The sequence below is a fragment of the Candoia aspera genome, chromosome 1 (assembly GCF_035149785.1).
Source record: "Candoia aspera isolate rCanAsp1 chromosome 1, rCanAsp1.hap2, whole genome shotgun sequence".
Lineage (NCBI taxonomy): Eukaryota > Metazoa > Chordata > Lepidosauria > Squamata > Boidae > Candoia > Candoia aspera.
The window spans coordinates 316,528,183-316,542,966 of record NC_086153.1 but is presented as its reverse complement, the minus strand read 5'-3'; the positions used below and the strand labels follow the sequence as shown (position 1 = coordinate 316,542,966).

At 41.5% G+C, this 14,784-nt stretch overlaps 1 long non-coding RNA gene across 1 annotated transcript; it reads left to right on the top strand.

The window, feature by feature from the left end:
• The first annotated feature begins 13,127 nt into the window (after positions 1 to 13,127).
• Positions 13,128 to 14,020, top strand: LOC134490667 (uncharacterized). The gene is made up of 2 exons (XR_010067237.1): positions 13,128 to 13,224; positions 13,560 to 14,020. It is a non-coding gene; the product is annotated as an uncharacterized LOC134490667 (long non-coding RNA).
• Positions 14,021 to 14,784: the final 764 nt, after the last annotated feature.

Below are 14,784 nucleotides of genomic sequence, written 5' to 3'. Positions count from 1 at the left end.
TAAACCATGGTTTATGGTTTAGTGTATTGTCATACAATTGTCATTTATTTAATACATCATGTTCAAAACCATCTTCACAATGAAAACTTCTGCAGGGAAACTACCTAAACAAATGGGAAAACTATATATTTATAACACAAACTACTAGAAAAATTTGCCATGTTTGATTTCCATTTACTTCCATTCAGGAGATGGTCTTCTATGTTTTATGGAAGAAATGTGCTTGTCAAAGTCTGTTTGCTAAGCATCTTCAAGTGCATATTGAAGGCAAGGTGGAGACTTGTATTTGTAGCAAGCATTTTTAGAATCTTGATTATAAAATCTTCTCTCCTGATCATCTTGATAGTATCTTTGAAATCCAGTTAGTATCCAAAGGAAATGGCAGCTACATACGTTGAATAGCATGCTAATCTTCAACTAAGCCAAACAATCCTTTGTGGAGGAGGTCCACTGTTACTACGTGCTAACTCCTTTTCTTTGTTGAAATATGCTTTCCAAATGTTCTTCTTGATTTATTTATTCTGAGATGTGAAGTGCTCTTATGTCCAAGTTCAGCTGAAGCTGGCTGGGTTTTCTTTGTTTTAGCAGGCATGGTCAAGGAATATTCAGTGCCCTTTGTCTTATTAAAATAAGCTTTCCTGTACTGAATCCAAGCTCTCCATAACAAAACTGTGCATGATCTCCAGAGGTTTGTTTTGCACAATGTGTTTTTAGGGCACTGTCTGTGTTCACAGATTGGGCTAAGCCATAAAATGGATTGTTGAATTTTGGCTTGTCACATTGTGCAAATTCGTCCATTGTGATTTGTAAACCATGGTTTAGAACATGTTAACCAGGATTATACAAATGGGTGTTTTTACACACTGCTAAACCACAGTTGTTAGTTAATGGGAAAATTCTATTAATGGGTTCCTTCATCACCATGTTAATCCCACCTGAATAACTTCCTATCTGTCCCAGGTGACTGGCAGATTGTTTGGCTTAGTTGAAGATTAGCATGCTATTCAACGTATGTGGCTGCCATTTCCTTTGAATACTAACTGGAATTCAAAATCAGAAACCAACTTTAATTTCAAATTGCATGGCTTTACGTATCATGCAAACACACTTATTATGTTGGCCAGTAAAAGATGGAAGACTAGAGGAAGTACATCAGTGAGCTTTAGTAGTAAGGATAATATTCCAATTTAAATGAAGAGTTTTTACTAATATTTTTTTGTAAAAACTTAATTATTCAGGAGCACATCATTTGAAATATTGTCTTCACTGACAAATTAACCTACTGCAAATATAAGCCTTAGAGGCTTTGCATTCATCTCTAAGAAGTACATTTGGAATGGGGGAGGTTAGGCAAAAATAAAGCATAGTTGCTTTGCTTTTGTAAAAAATACGTTTTTATTTCAATCTGCCTTTAGTTAAAAAGGGCTGCTGCATTTTAAAACTGCTTTTTATCTAAAAGGGCTTTAAACATTTGTTTCAGGATTTTAGGTCCAAAGTGAAATTGTTCTTCTAACTGTAATAGTTTAGATATTGTTGTTAATTTTACAAAGGCTTTACAGCATATATGTTGCCTTCAGGAAGATCAATGTTTTGAAAAGCAGCACAGAAGTTCTTGAAATATGTAAATAAATATTTACATACATAATTTTGCTCGCTGTATAAGAAGTTAACATTCTGTTGTTAGAGCCATAAAAAAGTCATGATCCCATAATTAAGATTTTCATTTGTAATAAAAAGAACAATAACAAGAAGAAGACATAAAACATAGCTAATACAGTTATCATAAAACATAATAAAATGTCTTCCTAAATGGAGTGTTCATTATTCCAGTGAACAGCAATGTCACAAATAATAATTGTAGTTCATAGGTTTGATCTAGGACACATCATCTAAGACACCTCTTTTTTTTCCTTTTTATTAGCACAACAAGTTTTCTTTTAACTTCAGTTCCTGCCATACAAGCATCAAGACAAGATTTATTTACAGCAAGATAAGCCAAATTACTTTCCTTCAAACTCCCTCCAAACTGAAGTAGAGGCTTGAGTCTGGCTAGGCATTTTAAAGCTACTTTCCTACTGTGTGGGTGTGTGTATGCAACCTACATTGTTGATTAAATGTACAGTATGTATTTATTTACTATGTTTGTAAGGCCACCCATCTCAAACAATGTGACTCTGGGCAGCATACAACAGAAAAACAAACACAAACAATCAACCATATATATTGCTATTTCTGTGCCTAAATTCCCTTCCTATTTCCTAGAAATAATCATTCTAGCTGGCATTCTCTCTCAAGCTAGCTTTGGCTCTCTCATTGGCTGGTAGAATTTGTTCCGTCTTCCTCTCTTCTATGCCCATCTATAGTCTCTGACAGAGGCTATCTACACTGGGTAGATTTGTCCCATTATGACCTCTCCTCTTTTTCAGGGCTGTTCTCCATATTATACCATGAGCTTCAGTAGCCAACAATGTATAGAATCCATTTTGGCTTGCCAGCCATTATGGCTCCTCCATCTCTTTTTCCTGTTCCCAGAAGACTTTGTTAAATCTTCATCAATCTCCTCCTACTTGCCAGCTCAACTTTACCCCCGTTTCTCTCCTATGGGAAAATACTGCCTACAGGAAAATTATGAGAACCTACCTATGATATCTCTCCGATCAGCTTAAAAGAACAACATAAACAACTTAGCTGAGTGCATACATGACCGGATGCTAGTCAGCCATGAATGAGTGCAGTCAGAATGTTGCTACAAGAATACTATATATAGTTCAATATATAGTGAATAAAGATTTTGCATTTTTCATTGAATGTTTTCAGGTAATGTATTTTAAAGTAGTCCTTGTTTAGCGACTGCCTTATTTAGCGACCATTTGCAGTTACAACAGTGATTAAAAAGTAACTTTGTGACCAGTCCTTGCATTTATGACCTTCGCAGGTCTGTAAAGCAAAAGAAAGCTGAAGTAAGATCATAAGCACAGTTGCAGTTGCACTTAGAAGCTGCTTCGCTTGACAACCAAGTTGCCAGTCCCAAATGTGGTTGCTAAATGAGGACTACCTGTACTACATCCATTTCAGCCTGGCATTTCAACAACCTTTCATGAGTTGTAGAGCCTGGCATTTCAACAACCTTTCATGAGTTGTAGAGGGCCAAGCATTTTTTCCAGTTTTTCATTTATGTAATTTTCAGCAGTTATTAATGTCCAACTTTTATCTAAGCTTATGATATTTGACTTACGTTGGGTTATACTAATACTGGGGGCAACTGCAAATTGAACAATCTGTATAATAATTCAAATAAGTTGTTGCCATAATTCTGGGTGTGCCACCCAACATGAAAGAGATGTGCTTGTAAAGGGTTACATTTCTGAAAAGGCACATACAAACTATAATACTGTTTTAGAGACTTAATGAAACTTACTCAACAAAAATATCCAATAATTTCCTAGTATATGTGACCCTAGGTCTTTTAAAATACATTTTATAAATCATTATTCTTTGTATTTTGTTGTTATTGAAATTTTGTTACTGTTGTTAGTTGCCTTCGAGTTGTTTACAACTCATGGTGACCCTGCATGTAACAGAACAAAACGCTGTTTGTGTCTATAAAAATCCCATCCAGGCCAGGTACAATCACTGCATGTGATAAGCCAAATAAAGCTGCTTCTCATCAGAAGAGCGTCTCCCAACCTAGTATGCTGCAGACAGGCCGGGCTTCAGCTCCCATAACATTTTCAGCCAGATGGGTGGGAAACGGATGACCTTCCAGATGTTTTCATCTATCAACTTTCAGCATCTCCCACCCTGGGCATGCTGGCTGGGGCTCTGGGGAACTGCAGTTCAGCATCATCAGGACCACCAGAGGCTGCCCATTATTGTGTTCCTTTATGTGCATACAGCCTGTTTACCATCTGCATGACAGGCTGCTGTTAAAGGCAAGGGGTACAGATTGTTTATTTTTTTGAAAAAGGTCAGCTCCTCCAGATGTTTGGACTAGAATTCCAGAATTCTCAGCCTGTAATACTAAAAGAAAAAGCTGTCACTTTGTTCCAAATGTATTATTCCAATGTGGCTTTGGCCTGTAGTATGGTTGTTGGGCAACCACAGCTTATTTTATGTTTGTTTTAATGATGATGTTATATTAAGTTATTCTTCTGTGTTTGGTTTGCTGTCCACTGCTGAGAATCCTAACAATTGGGGTAATTTAAAAAAAAAATTAATTAATTCTTGGTAACACATTGCTTAGCGAAATAATTTACGGTATGGCACCAGCCGAGACCCCAGGCCAGGGGAGGAGGGTTTGGCTGTTGTCATCTGGGAATCTCTAGTGGCCTTCAGGGGCACTGCTCCACAAGTGGCTGGTTGTGAGACCCTGTTTCTCAAGTTGGGCTCCTGAGAACAGTTGGGAGTGTTGCTGCTGTACCAGCCTCCCTGTTGTGTAGCAATCATCCTGCCTGAGCTACTGGAGGCCGTCTCGGGGTTGGTGGTGGAGTTCCCCAGACTTATGGTTCTGGGGGACTTCAATCTGCCATCCCTAGGGCATGCCTCAGAGGTGGCTCAGGAGTTCATAGCTACCATGGTGGCCATGGGCCTGTCCCAGATTATTCGGCACCCAACTTGGGACAGTAGCCACACTCTGGACTTGGTTTTCTTGTCAGAGCAGTGGCAATGTGATCTGAAGCAAGAGTTACATCTGTCCCCTCTGTCATGGTCAGATCACACCCTGGTGGCCTTGAGTTTCTCCTATACTGCCCCCTCTGCAGGGAGGCAGGACCCATTCAATTGGTCCACCCCTGATGAATGATGGACCCAATGGGGTTCCAAAGGGAGCTGAGGGCTATACCCAAGGAGCTGCTGCATGGTCCAGTGGAGTACCTGGCTGCCACCTGGAACAGGGAGGCAACTGGGGCCTTGGACAGGATTGCACCCATGCAAACTTTCTTGCCCCATCGAACCCGATACTCACCGTGGTTTATGAAGGAGCTGAGGGTTCTGAAGAGGATTAAGAGATGTCTAGAGCACCGCTGGAGGAAAACAAGGACCGAACCTGACCGAACACAAGCTAGAGCTGCTATTAAGGCCTACCTTGTGGCTGTAAGAGCGGCGAAACGTCAATATTTCTCCACTCTTATTGTATCCACAGAATGCCACCCAGCAGCCCTGTTTAAGGTCACTCAAACCCTTTTGGGAAAGGTGGCCCCAGTGACCCACCTTCAGGGCCATGCAGAGGAGGTTTCTGGGCATCTGCAGGATAAAATTGCTTAGATCCATCCCAAGTTGGACCCCAAGCATGAGACATGGTCTGTGGAGATTCCTGGGGAATGTACTTACCTGATTATCTGGGAACAGTTCGATCCTGTTGGTCCCAAGGAAGTGGACAGGGTCCTCTAGACTGTAAATGCCACCACCTGTCAATTAGATCCATGCCCCTCCTGGCTGGTGAAGGCAGCTCAGGAGGTGACGTGTGGTTGGGTCCAGGCAATGGCGAATTCATCCTTGGGAGAGGGGGTGTTTCCGGCTGCTTTTAATAGGCACTGGTGGCCGTCCTCAAGAAACCATTGCTGGACCCTAACGTGCTGGACAATTTCCATTTGGTCTCCCACCTTCCCTTTTTAAAGAAGGTGGTTGAGCAAGTGGTCCCGTTTCAACTCCAGAGGATTCTGGATGAAACAGATTATCTAGACCCCTTCCAGTCAGATTTCAGGCCCAGATATGGGATGGAAACAGCATTGGTTGCACTTATGGATGATCTGTGGCAGGAGCGGGATGGGGGCAGTGCATCTATCCTTGCTCTTCTTGACTTCTCAGCAGCTTTCGATATCATCGACCATGGTATCCTTTTGGGTTGGCTCAGGGAGTGGGGGGTGGGCGGCATGGTTTTGCACTGGTTCACCTGCTTCCTCCAGGGCCAGTCCCAATCGGTGGTGATAGGGAGCAAGAGTTCCGGCCCACAGCTCCTCCTTTGTGGGGTGCCGCAGGGTTCGGTACTCTCCTCACTCCTTTTTAACATCTACATGAAACCACTGGGCGAGATCATCCGTCACCACGGGATGAGGTATCATCAATATGCTGATGATACCCAACTATACATCTCTGTCCTGGGTGATGTAAATGACACTGTGACCACCCTCTCTCGCTGCCTGGAGGCTGTGGGGGTCTGGATGGGGAACAACAGGCTTCAGCTGAACCCTGGTAAGATGGAGTGGCTGTGGATTGGGGGCTCCTCTGTATCTGGGAATTTACCATCTCTAGTTCTGGATGGGGTTGCACTGCCCCAGACAGACCCAGTGTGGAATCTGGGGGTCCTCCTGGACTCACAATTCCTGCTCAAAGAGCAGGTGGCAGTTGTGGCCAGGAGGGCTTTTGCTCAACTTTGTGTTGTGCGCCAGTTACGCCCTTTCCTGGATCGAGAGGCCCTCCGGTCAGTCACTCATGCCCTAGTCATCTCCCATATAGACTACTGCAATGCATGGGGCTACCCTTGAAGAGTATTCGGAAGCTACAGCTGGTTCAAAATGCGGCTATGCAGGCAGTCTTGGGTGTCCCAAGGATGGCGTACATAACACCTTTGCTGTGAGAGCTGCATTGGGTGCCAGTCTGCTTCTGGGTCCAATTCAAGGTGTTGGTTATGACCTTTAAAGCCCTACATGACATGGGGCCAGGTTACCTGAGGGACCATTTCATTCCCCTTACATCAACCCGTCCCACCTGGTCATGCAGAGAGGGCATGTTACAGACACCGTCCATGAGGGAATGTTGATTGGCGGGGTCCAGGAAGGGGGCCTTCTCTGCCATGGCCCCCGCCCTTTGGAACACTCTTCCCTCAGAGGTGAGGCAAGCCCCCTCTCTCCTGGCCTTCTGGAAAAATTTAAAGACCTGGCTCTGCCATCTTGCTTGGGGCGGGAAGGGAGGTAGTCAATCCTGGGGGTGGCTAGTGCCTTAAAGTGGTCCCCATGTATTTATAAATCTGAATCAGAACTTTTAATCGCCATCTTGGATACTATTTTATATTTATATTTATACGATATGTAATATATCTGGTTTGTATTGTATTTTAATCTTTTAGCTTTGATGGCTGAAAGTAAGGAGGAACTGAGCAGCCTTATGATGAAGGTGAAAGAAGGAAGTGCAAAAGCTGGCTTGCAGCTAAACCTCAAAAAAACTAAGATTATGGCAACCAGCTTGACTGATAACTGGCAAATAGAGGGAGAAAACAGAGGCAGTGACAGACTTTGTATTTCTAGGTGCGAAGATTACTGCAGATGCTGACTGCAGCCAGGAAATTAGAAGATGTTAAATTCTTGGGAGGAGAGCAATGACAAATCTCAATAAAATAGTTAAGAGCAGAGACATCACACTGACAACAAAGGTCCGCAGAGTTAAAGCAATGGTATTCCAGTAGTAACATATGGCTCTGAGAGCTGGACCATAGGGAAGGCTGAGAGAAGGAAGATCGATGCTTTGGAACTGTGGTGTTGGAGGAAAATTCTGAGAGTGCCTTGGACTGCAAGAAGATCAAACCAGTCCGTACTCCAGGAAATAAAGCCAGACTGCTCACTTGAGGGAATGATATTAAAGGCAAAACTGAAGTATATTGGCCACATAATGAAAATACAGGACACCCTGGAGAAGATGCTGATGCTAGGGAGAGTGGAAGGCAAAAGGAAGAGGGGCCGACCAAGGGCACGATGGATGGATGATATTCTAGAGGTGACGGACTTGTCCTTGGGGGAGCTGGGGTGGTGACGACCAACAGGAAGCTCTGGCGAGTGCTGGTCCATGAAGTCACAAAGAGTTGGAAGTGACTGAATGAATAAACAACAACAATCTTTTAGCTTTATTGTTAAACTGCCCAGTGACCCTCTTTTGAGGGAGATAGGCGGTGACAAAATTTGATAAATAAAATTTATTCATCCAGATCAACACTGATGACAACACCTAGACTTCAATAACTGATAGGGAAAATTTCTTCCCAAGCTCTTGGAGAACCATTGCCAGTAAGAGTAAATAGTACTGACAAAGATGGCCAACGCTTTCACTAGTCTCCTGCTTTCAAAATTCTTGCCTTGCTGTACTGAAAAATGGGCACAATTCATTTCCATGCATTAGAGGTGTTGTCTTCTCTCTCCTTTAACCTTTTTCAACCTAGTATCCTCCAGAAATTTTAGAAACGAGATCCTCACTGTGGCAACCATGCATAGAATATGACCATGAACTCACTTGGCACCATCAGGGCCCCTGATCTGCTCTCAGCTTGATTTTTTAAAAATATTATACTTTAAACGAAAGGGGGGCATACTACAAAGCAAAGCACAAACCTCCAGAATTATCTTTTATTTCCAGAAATGCCATTTAAAGTCATATAGGGACTACAGACAACTTAGAAAATAGAAATGGTACATAGCTAGCTTGGTTAACAAGTCTACCTGTTTAGGAAAAGATAAAGAAAACCTCAGGTTGATAGGAAAACTTGAGAAGGTAGCAGAGCACATGTTTACCAGTTTGCTCCCTGATGAACAGGTACAGAGCAACCGGTCAACTTGCAAAGCCGCCATCTGAAGGCAGCCATTCCGTCCATAAGTTGAACAACAAGGTATCAGGATTGCTATGTGCCCACTGGCTCGAAAAAAGTTTAGGGACTTCTGGGTTAAGATCACAACTTTTGGGAGCTGATGTGAGGAACATCAGGTCGAGGCAGATTGTCTTAGACAAGAATATGGTAGGGAAATCATGGAGAGCATGGCTTTTGGAATTCTTTCCAATACTCTTACCAGCAGGGGTCATAGGAGGCATTTGTAGTTTATTCTGTATAATGAAATAATATGTGTCTGTGTGCATATGTATACATGGGTGTGCTGCCTCTGTTATGTATTGTGTCTGTCTATGAGAGTCTAATAAGGCTAGTATATACTGTATATATATGTCACTCCTGGGTGTGTACGTGTACATGAAGTTTGAATTAGGATGGATGCATTGCTTGGGGAGAGTCTTCTCTCTCCTCATATTGTTTCTGTTTCTGTTTTCGTCTGTATGTGTATACTGGGATCCATAGGGAGGCAGCATATTATGCCCTCTGGGCTACACAATCTGGAGGAAGGGAGCTTAGAATACAGCAGTTGACAACATTCTGAGTCACTACCCAACCCCTTCTCCCACTGGGAAGGGAATTTTTTCTAGATGATTTTTCTTCACAGCTCTGGCTAGATCCAATCCATTTTCAGACTTGATCTTCCTTTTGCTGGCTTCTCCCAACACACCAAATGTGTGGTGCAATGAGGTAGGAAAAGCCCAAGTTGCCTCAGCTGGATCCATTTGTTTTTCAAACAATGCAAGAACTGGTGCTCAAGCCACATTAAACTATGTGACTTGCTTGGTTTTAGCATAGCCTGTTGTGAAAACTCAGCTGTTACAGTTTATAAACAGTGGTCTATGACTTAGCAGAATATGTCAGTCCACTCATTTATGGCTTTATTCAATATAACATAGTTATGGATGACATCGCTGGTTTTCTCTCCCTCTTCCCCCATCCCAGGTTCCACCTCAGCCACATGTCCCTGTGCCAACAGCAGATCTTTGATTAAAAGGCGAGTGCTAGCTAAGTAATACAAGGTTGTTCTCATTCTCCCAACTCATCTTACACTCCATCATTTTCTCTGTTTCCAGGCCTACCTGATACGTTGCCCTTGAAAATAATAAAGGTGTTGTTCTAGGAATCCAGCTGTTTTCAGCAGATTGTAAAGCCAGGCTGGGTCAAGATTTTTGATCACTAGTGAGACACCCCTTTGGTCAAATCGTGATGGATTTCTCTTTAGGCATCCACTGTAGAACAGCCAATCAGAACAAGTCTGTACCAATAACAAAAACAATAATTAAAATCCGAAACCTCCTCCTGGCAGAAACAAAATAGTATATCTCTTGTAGGATTCCAAAAGCATCTCCTTCATCAGCTGGTGAATCATAACTCTGAGTTCTGCTGAATTAGTCCTCTTGATTTATGTAGTTCTTGGGAATTTTCTACTGCCCTTCCTGTATTATCTTTAAAAGCTACTCAGCATTCTAGTCTTTTTTTCCCCCCAAGTGTTGAGAAAACCAAACCTCCTAAAGTGGTAACTCCATAACAAGTGATTTGCCTGCCAGTAGCTAACTGAAGCAGACCTGAGAAACTGTTTTTTGAAATCAGTAAAAAATTTAAAACAAACCAAACTTCCGGGACAGTTATGCTTGAAGCATTGACACCAAATGGCTGTTGACATGGAAGTATTGTTTATTTTTTCTGGCAGAGAGTCTGCGTATTATCTGTAGCTGTATAATTATTTGAAATACAGTACTCAGATGAAAGGTGGAATCAAATAAATAAAATAGAACTTTTCCCCATCACAATAATTAAAACTGCATCAGTTGAGTTTCTCTGCCTGCTTCATAGCTTAAGCAGAAACATGTAATTTAATATCTTTTTTCTTTGAAAATACTTCTTTGGAGATTTTCTGAGGAAGTTTCTCCTCCTCTTCCAAAGTTCCTAAAAGAATATTGGTTGAACTTACATAACTCCCTACGTCTTCATGGGCTTGATTTTGGCTTAGCATGCTTAGCATTCTGTTCTGTAAACCATGCTTTATGGCTTAATGTGATGTGCAGATTGGCTGGGTTCACACATCATCAACCATGTTTATTTAAAATTTATTGAATAAACCATAAATGGTTGGATTCTTACAACTCACTAAGCCAAAACAAAACCAACCAACGTAAGTTTAGCACAATGTTTGAATTCAGGCATAATTATCATGAAATAATACAATTTCCAGCCCCGCCATCAAATGGCTAAGGATACCATTTAGATCAGCCTTTCTCCATTTTGACCCTGAAGGAACCGTTGAAATATTTTTCAGGCCTCAGGGAACCCCTGCACATTCAGGCTCAAACAGAGGCCAGAAGTTACAAAATTATGGTATTTGTTTCATGCGTAGGCCTGTATATATGTGTTCTTAAACTAAAAATAAAGAATGAAACTTGCCTCTTGTCAAGTTGCCCAAATTTGAAATAATTCTTTAAATAAATTGTGATCTCCCAGGGAACCCCTAGTGACCTCTTGCGGAACCCTAGGGCTTCATGGAACCCTGGTTGAGAAACCCTGAGTTAGATACTTTAGAATTATTGCTGCTAATTAAAATTAAGGTGTAGACCAATTTAACTGTTAGTCAGCTGTTCTGCCTGTTATTTTCTGATTATTCAATAAGTTTGGATAATAAAAAAGAGCAGTCTAAACAGGGTGTTTTTTCCTAGTCACTTGTTAACCTTGATAATAAGTTAGTTAAAAGGCATTCAGAAGCTATCTTATATTCTAGAAGTAAATAATTGCATAGTCATTTGTTAAACAATTCCCTCAGTAACATCTTCCAAAATATTTTTTGTATTTCATGTTCTAATCTAGAATGTTTTTCATTCACATCTTTGTCACTCTAATCCAGTAACTCATGTGTGAACCCAATATCTTCTACCACTTTAAAAAATTAGAGCTACATTGGGAAAAGCTGAGGAGAACACACCACACATTTTCCAAAAAAAATGACTTAGCTGCACTTTTTATAGCCGTTTGATCTGTTGGAATTGCTAATGAATGAAATTGTGCAAATTCCTGGCAGAATGAAACTGAGATCTCAAGGTTACATGTGACTTTTGGAAGTGTGGGATGCATTCTTCCGAGCTCCTCCCAATTTATTGCTCTATTTTTTTAAAGTGGTAGAACAGGCAAGTTATTAAACATATAGGGAGAGAGCAGATTTACTGTGATTAATTTCTTACACTTACAATACTTGTCCTGACCCTATTTACTTTTTAGAGTACAGTACATTTCTCAAAAATTAAATGAAGCCCTTACCTCAAAAAAGTGCATCCAAACACCACCCAGAATCAGTTGCAAAGCAGCAGCCTTAAACTGGGCAGCCATGAAATGGGCTACCAGCAATTCAGCTTTCACTATCAGGGTGTGACAAGTACTGTGAAGTCCTTTTCCCTGGAGCAAATGGCATCAAATGGCAAGCCATGATTAAAACAGAAAGGGGATTCAAAATGATCATAAAAGGGTAGAGAATTGGATCAATTGGGGGAGTGATGGGGTGCAGGGAGGGTGCATGAGGGTGAGAAGGGGTGCACAGGAGGAGCTGTGCAGGTCATAAAGGGGATGCGGCATGGGTCGGGTGTGGCGCAGGTTGGAAAGGGTGCGCGAGAGGTGCCATGCAGGTCGGGGAGGGTGCGCGGGGGTGCCGTGCAGGTTGGAAAGGGTGTGCAGGTGGGGGAGACTTACAGTAGCAACTTGCGACCTTCCCTGCCAGCTTCCCCATTGACTTCCTAGGAAAGCTGGCAGGGAAGGTTACAAATGGCAATCACGTGATAGCAGGGTGCTTGGCAACTGGTCGTGAGTGTGAACAGGTTGCCAAGCACCCGGATCGTGATCATGTGACCACGGGGGTGCTGTAATGGCTGTAACCTTGGGGAGCGGTCATAAGTCCCTTCGGTCAGCACCGATGGAACTTCGAACGGCCGCTGAACAAATGGTCGTAAGTCAAAGACTACCTGTAGATAGATTATTTTGTTGTTATTACTGTTTTCTTCTTGTTTTAATGTTTTAATATGTTGTATATCACTTAGAGTCATTTCGATGATTGAGGCAGCTTATAAACTGAACAATAAATAATAGTAATAGTATAATTTATTTCAACAGTGGAACTGCCTCAGAAGAGAGGGGTTGCTTTGTTAGAGATATTTAAGTACTGTCTTTAATACTATAGGGACGCGGTGGTGCTGTGGGTTAAACCACTGAGCTGCTGAGCTTGCCAATCAGAAGATTGGCGGTTTGAATTGGCGTGACGGGGTGAGCTCCCGTTGCTAGTCCCAGTTCCTGCCAACCTAGCAGTTCGAAAACATGCAAATGTGAGTAGATTAATAGGTACCGCTTTGGCGGGCAGGTAACAGCGTTCCGTGTAGTCATGCCAGCCACATGACCACGGAAGTGTCTATGGACAAACGCCAGCTCTTTGGCTTTGAAACGGAGATGAGCACCGCCCCCTAGAGTCAGACACGACTGGACTTAATGTCAAGGGAAACCTTTACCTTTACCTTTAATACTATTATCAGTAAGAATACTGTATACTACTGAGTGTTCTACGTGCTGAGGCTGCTTCTAGCCCTAGGAGTCTATGAAGAGTCTTGACATTCTTCATTGTCAAGACTGTAAGTGAACATTTACCAGAATCCTGTAGTTCTAAGATTCTATTGTTTGTGCTGAATTATTATGCACTGTCTGGGAATACGGTTAAGACCATAGTACTAGTAGTACTTTTGAAAAGACATGTATAAGCTTTTGCTATCAATCCTCTTTCATGCTATTTATTTTTATTTCTGTTGGGTTTTAGTAGATTACTACTACTACTACTACTACTAAGAATAATGTATTAAATTTATATGCTGCCTGACTCCCAGTGACTCTGGGCAGCATATTTGGGATAACAAATGTATTACACTTAATTATATTAAACATCCCTTTCACTTCTTTTTCCCCCAAACAGATGCTTCAGCTCAATTCCACTGGAGCTGGAATCATGTTATCAGATATTCTACCAGATGTTTGCAGGGCTTGTCATATAAATGAAACAGCTTTGACTATGGTCAGGCTTCCTCCAAGTCTTCAGTGATGACAGCAAAGTTGTTTTCTTCTTTGCCATTAAAGATAATCAGAAGAACTTTTTATGCCCCAAAGCTCTAAGTCCAACAACAAGAACAACATACCAATTTTGAAAAGTAGAGATGTGGCAACTGCCGTGCCAAGATTTGCAGAAACAGTCATGGAATGACTCCACAGCAGTTCTGGAATAGATGGAGTGCCATGTTCCCACAGGCAGAAACTTAGGACTCTGTCCATCTGGCTGTTGCATTCTCTGGAATATTGCCTTGATTCTCCAACAAGGTCACAACATGTGTCCATTCTGAAGTTAATTTTAATGTCAGATAAATCATTCAGTGCCTAAAAGTGCCTCCCTGAAGGTGATTGAGAGAGTTAGAAAGAGAGAGAGAAATTTCTCATGAGCACCTCACCTGCGTTTCTGCTAATACCAATGCAGACACTTTTGCCATCTTGATTCAGAGTTTTCCTGAAATACATTTTCAAATGTCTCTGAAAGCAGTGAGACAAGAATGAAAATTTTATCATCCAGGATAAATTTATGTAACACATGAAAACCCAGGAGATGTTGGTAAAGAAGCTACACTTTCATGGATTTGAAATATGATTTCTTGCTATAGCTTTGTCATATGAATTCAGATTTCTGGGTATTTTTCTAAAAAGCCATTAACAACAAGCTGTTTAGATGCTAGAACAATGCCATAACTGAAATGTCATATAAATGCAGCCATTGTTGGAAATCGTTTACAATTTTCTCTTAGTTCTGCAATGTTTTGCTGCGCATAATCTTTGATTATACATAGGGAATGGTTCACAATATAAATCCTGAAGACAGGATAGCAATCTCCAGAGTGAGGCTTCTCAACCATAGCATTATACTAATTTATTATAATTTCCATATGTGAGATCAGGTGGATAAGTATCAGACAGGGTATTCCTAACAGTAGGCACCAAGACTGTGACATTTGCTTGTATTTCCTCTGTCTGCCTTTATATGGGTAGTAACAAGCTCTTTATTCTAATCTACTCTTAATGTGGTGTCAGATGAATGCTGAACCTGCTGGCCCAATCATATCCTTTGTTAGGAAAGAAAAGATTAATGGCTCAGCATT